General features: G+C 40.4%; 1 long non-coding RNA gene across 1 annotated transcript; it reads left to right on the top strand.

The window, feature by feature from the left end:
• Positions 1 to 1,814: 1,814 nt before the first annotated feature.
• On the top strand, positions 1,815 to 4,150 carry LOC145413443 (uncharacterized). Its single transcript, XR_013899728.1, has 3 exons — positions 1,815 to 1,875; positions 3,736 to 3,905; positions 4,093 to 4,150. It is a non-coding gene; the product is annotated as an uncharacterized LOC145413443 (long non-coding RNA).
• Positions 4,151 to 5,685: the final 1,535 nt, after the last annotated feature.

Raw genomic sequence — 5,685 nt, 5'->3', positions numbered from 1 at the left:
AAGTGCAATGTACAACAATATCAGAGAGGCCCAGTAAATCGGAACTCCATTGACACACTTCAGCATTCACATGAACAACACCAGTCTCTCTGTGGAAACGACACACAAAGGCTTGGTTGACAGTTCTCTGAAATTTTACTTTTTTTTTTTTTTTTTTTTTTTTTTTTAAATGTGTCTGACTCTGGGCATAGGCTTCATAGCCTGCTTTCAAGGCCCAGTAGCCCTCCTACGTACCGCACACCTCTACATGTAACCACTTCGGCGCTAACACCCACTGTCCATACTGAATACATGCTAGGGCTGTCTCATACAGGACTGTTGTATTGGTATTAGTGGGGGTATTTTTTCGACATGTCGGCGGATATTCTGGTAGATCAGTAAAGTCTGATTTTTATGAAATTCAAATCCTTAGACTGTTCCCTGCCCCATTGGGATTTGAACCCGGGTCCGTTAGGACTACAAGCCACCTCTCTACCGAAGAAATAATTAAAAAAAAAAAAGAACAGTAGGCCTGGCAAATAATTTTTAGAAAATCACCCTGTCATTACCGAGATTTTATATTGACTCAATTTAAACCCTATTCAGACCTCTCATGGAATTAGGTCCACTGTATGGAATACAGGATACCGCGGTGGCCAGAGGTTCCTGAAGCAGTGCAGATGGACTAAGCAAATCAGTGGTCTATCCGAACTCAGTTATGCAGACCGTCTAAAAAATCCGGACTTGTATTCTGCAAGAAGGAGGCTGATCAGAGCTGACCTTAGTAAATGCTGGAAAATCTTCATCACCAGTCCCCAATTGCACTGCATTAACTTTTTTCTCTTCCTTCATTAGCTAACACTAGGGGCCGTAGATTCAAGGTGCCCAAGCCCTGCACTTCAGGGAAGTTTAGATGCAGGTTTTTCAGTATCAGATGTATAGACCTCTGGAATTCTTTGTCAGGTGATATTAGTGCTGACTCAGTTTTTTTTCACTTAAAAAGTCCCTCCACTCACAACTAGGTCACATCTTGTTTAAGTATACTGAATAACTATGATTCATAAGTTGAAGTCTCTAGCTGTGTAACTCCCCTGCATATGGCACAAAACTCAGCCCCTCCTCTGTTGTCTATTCTGATGATGATGTGTATAGGAAATGGGGCTGGTGTGCCAGCAGGTATGGGCTGCCCTAATTCTTGAAAATCAGATTCCTACTGAGCCATACTGTTAACATGTATTGGGGTAGCCATCTGGGTGAGTAAACCAGGTGAGATGGCATATGCTATAATGCTGGTGAATTTCACATGTATACGCACTGGATGGTCGCTTTTTTGTATTGTGGAAGACGCAGACACCATTACATTGAGGTAGGTCATGCATTGTGATTATGTGACTCAGAGAATGGCAGGAGGTACCGGTAAGCTGTATCCCTCAATCCTGAGTTTGTCGGGGACCCCTCAGGTCAGCATCAGTATACTGCATTTAATATTGGTAGTACGAGATGAATGCATTTATGTGGTCGCACAGCATCAGAGAAATCTTGCTTTGGTAAGATGAGTAAAATTAGGCATCAGATAAATGTGGTGTAAGATATGAAGATACCTGTTGAGGGCCAAAAGCTGGTGGGAACTAGGAATACTAGGCCATACAGTACAGTACTCATATTCTCATAGCCATTCACGAAGACCTAATTCCATATTTCTTTTTTGGCAGGATGTTCTGAGGAAGTGCCAGTTCAATAGCCACACGTCAGTGAACCAGGGATGACCCTCGCATAAATACCTCTGGCTAAAACTCAAAACTGTTCACCAAGATAGGCCGTGCAGTGCAGTGAAGGATTTTATCACCACTTCATAAAGGCATGGCAGTGCCTGTGCATTTCTTCTTGTTGAGGTTGGTTAGGAGTTTCTTATTTTGCTCTTTATTGTTATTTTTCTTCTGTATGCCATGTACTTTAGTGCTGTCACGCTCCATAACTCTGTCACCCCATTATTGTAGAATTTTAATTCTCAAAGAATACATTTTTACTCTCAGGCAGGCACAATTTTGTGGATAAGTGAAGGTTTTTCTGATTATTTTTTGTGGTTCATTTGATTTTGGCCCATTTCTTTTGGAATTGCCTCATTTCCCTGTTTTTCCTGCCTCCTCCATCCCTGTATTGAATATGGGAATGCATGCAGAGAAAAGAACCATTTTCACAGGAAAATAAAGGTTAATATCATATGAATTGCATAACAAATCAGAAAACCCATGTTTTTACCATAGTGGTAGGTGGGGGCACTCACCATCCACTCACTCAATGTAGTGCTGCTCTTGGGTGACTGCCCTTTCTTCTCTTCCTTCCTTCTTTCCTCTTCTGTCTTTCTTTCCTTCTTTCTTTCCTCTTCCTTCTGTCTACGGGTGATTCTACACTGAGCCAAATGGGTTCCTCTACATCAGGAAAACATTTAGTATGCTGGGTGGTAACCATATAACCAAACCGTGGCATCTGGTGGTTTATTGGGTAATGTGGGACTTCTGGAAGTTGTCTGCCACCAGATGTCTCTCAATGTTAACAGCTTCTCTGTCCTGAGCGCGTGTTCAGTTATCGTGATTTTTCTCTGTTGATGTGAGAACCTGTGTGGCAAAATACCATCATATACTGTTGAAGTATTGAAAAAACTTCATAACAAAATGTAACAGAGGAGAATACATTGCTCCCGTTGTTTTATTTCCCTGAAAATGAAGCCCGAATTTAGAAAACCTGGCACATACATGTTTATTTTTGTCATTTTTGATGAAGCTGCTACAAAGCTGGGTTAATTCTTGCTTCCTGAAATGTTTGATTTATGCTGTAGTTTTAGCCAAGCCCTTGTTTTGTTTGTGTCAGTCTCTCTTTTGGCAGAAATTTAATGATGATGTATTAAATTATTCTACATCAGCCATCCGAGCTCAGAGACAGTCACCATTCCAAGATTTGATCGTGACATCCACTTCACTGAGCTCTATACCCCTAGGAAAATGCACTACCACCACTTTCAGATAAGTCATATTTATTTATTTATTTATTTATTTTAATACAGTCACTGTGATACAGGTACCTGATTTCATGTTGCCAGGATGTGATCTTTTTCTTGCTTACCTGATTACAGCACAATATTTATTAAATGATTGGTTTTCAAAAATGCATCTTAGGCGTAAAATGAGGGTGTGCTTTACCTAACAAAGCATCACAGGATTAGCAAGTGGAAAAGCAGGTGAGTATCCAATAATGACAATGGTAGAACTAAATTAGTTTCAGGAAAAGGTGAACATTGATTTTGTTTCATTACACCGCTTCCTGTTCGATCAGCGAAGTTAAGCAACGTTGGGTCTGGTTAGTACTTGGATGGGTGACCGCCGGGGAACACCAGATGCTGTTGGCATCCCTACGTCAAGTGGGGTTGGTGGAGGATTAGTGCCCCTCCCTGTAAAACAACTAACTCTAAGCCCTTGGCCACCCTGTCTGGGATACATGGCGTCTGGCAATGAATGAATGAAAAAAAACTAAAAAACAGTGTGCACCAAAATATGTGCTGAGTGAAATATGGTATTCCTGCCAGCAAACTAGGAGAGTTCACCATCTAACCAAATCTCTCCCAGTAAATAGTAGTATACTAAAGTTTTACACTTTATTTATTTACAGTATTTATTTATTTTTTGTACTTACATAATGTGAACAGTAACTCTAGTTACATGGGCACATGGCATGTTTTCCTTAGATTGACCTTTTTCACAGGCTGATATCTGAAAGCAGCAACCTGGGTAGGAAGGCATCAAGAAGAAGGCTGCAGATCTTGGCTGAACTATGTCAGTCATTTTTGTTGGGAGATACTGAATGGAGGAAGAGTTGTTCCCTTGACACTTGCATGAGGGAACCTTCATGGATGGAGTGAGAAGGTGAGTTAAGTTTACACCCTACAGCATGTACCCTGAGTGAGAAAGTGGGAATTGCAAGGGTTGATGAGTGAAAATATTGATGATAATGACCTGTATTTTCCTCTGTCTGGATCATAACTGCTTCATATGTAATAGTGAGAATAGAATTGAAGATGATGATGATACTGATGATGATTTTTGTCGGCAGATGGAGAAGTGGATCCCAGATCTCATCTTGCCGTCTTGTTCTGACTTAAGATTCGCTGGGAGTTGATGGAACATGTGACAGCCAATACATCAGAGTGGAAGAAGATAGGAGAAACCTTTATTCTTCAGTAGACTAACTTGGGCTACTGCTGATGATGGTGGATGGAACTGCAAGAAATCTTTCAGCACTAAAACCATATGCATCCATTCATCTCACTGTGATGTTAGTCAACCAGATTTCTTTTTCATATGTTACGTAGATGCAGGCCTGGCCAGTCAGCCACATCCTGAGCATTTTTATACACAAGGTATGTCACTCTAGCATTGGCCCATGTGGTAGGTCAGTTTAGCACCCTAAGAATTTTTAGGCATAAGGTTCTTCACTATTTTAGCAAAGACCCATATGATCCCATGTGTCTAGTGTTTCTGTATGTGTTAGAATTAAGTTCATTTTTCTTGGTGGCACAGGAGTTTCTGTAGCATCTCTTCATTAGTGATATACTGTTTGCTTACTGTATGATAACATTTTTCATGTATATTGTTTATACCATCTTAATATTGCATCAGCATAGTTTGCATCAATGTCATCATCATCATTATCACCCATACCTCCATTTGTACCCTTGGATGGGGGACTGAGGTTGGGTGTAGAGAGTCAGGAAAAAAAAAAAAAAAAATGAAGAAGTTAACTAAGTCAGTCCAGTTGAATGGGCCACTTTCACAATTCTAAGTCCTTGACATCAGTGACGTCAATTAACATAGTAGTATTTGCAACCCCAGACTCATTTGAATATGAACCCTTCCTCTGCAGGCTACCATCCTCCATTTGGGAATATGGAGGAAATTGAGGAATGTTTGTTTAACCAGGAAAGGGAGCCACCAGGTTTTTTCATTGCATGAAAGAGGATATTGAGATGTAATCTAATCTAATATAAAAATGACACCATGTTTCCACCTAAAGAATTCCTGTATTGGGGTTGGCCATGGTACAGCTGATTTTCTCAGTGTATTGGAAGCTAAACCAAGAGCCAAAACCAGCTAATTACTTCCCAACAATTGCTGGAAGCTGTTGGGGAAAAAGCAGAAATTTAATGTATGTAATACGTTTTGTAACAATTGAGAGTTTTGCTTGGATTTTGACTCTTAAGTACAGTCACTTGGATAAAAGATCTTATAATATGCAGGATAGACAACTAAGGAAGAGATCTTATGAAATCTCCAAAGGCACTTAGAATGTGACCCTGAGTAGCATAGGTGATAGGGTCATATTAAAACTGGGTGTGAAAGTGTGGACAGCCTCATAGTGTTTGACAGTTATTCAGAAGAATGAGACCATGATTGAACATCTGACCATTCTGTATTGTTGCTGACTACACTCAAATGTTGGGTCCAGGCTGATCACATGTAACAGTTACAGGTGTCCCCTAAATGTGATGATACAATATGTCTGACCTTTCTGCATCTTTGCTGACTGCATTCTGTAAGTTGGAAAGATGATCACATCCAACAACTTAAAAGCATTCAGAAAGTGCATATCTTCACCAGTGTCAGTGTAATCCATGGCTTACCGTATAGACTAACCTCCATGCAACCTCACTGGGGG

Source organism: Coenobita brevimanus, chromosome 12 (genome assembly GCF_032717465.1).
Source record: "Coenobita brevimanus isolate Jiangsu-jjx chromosome 12, ASM3271746v2, whole genome shotgun sequence".
Taxonomy (NCBI): domain Eukaryota; kingdom Metazoa; phylum Arthropoda; class Malacostraca; order Decapoda; family Coenobitidae; genus Coenobita; species Coenobita brevimanus.
Note: the sequence above shows the minus strand (reverse complement) of the source record. Positions and strands in the feature narration are given on the sequence as shown.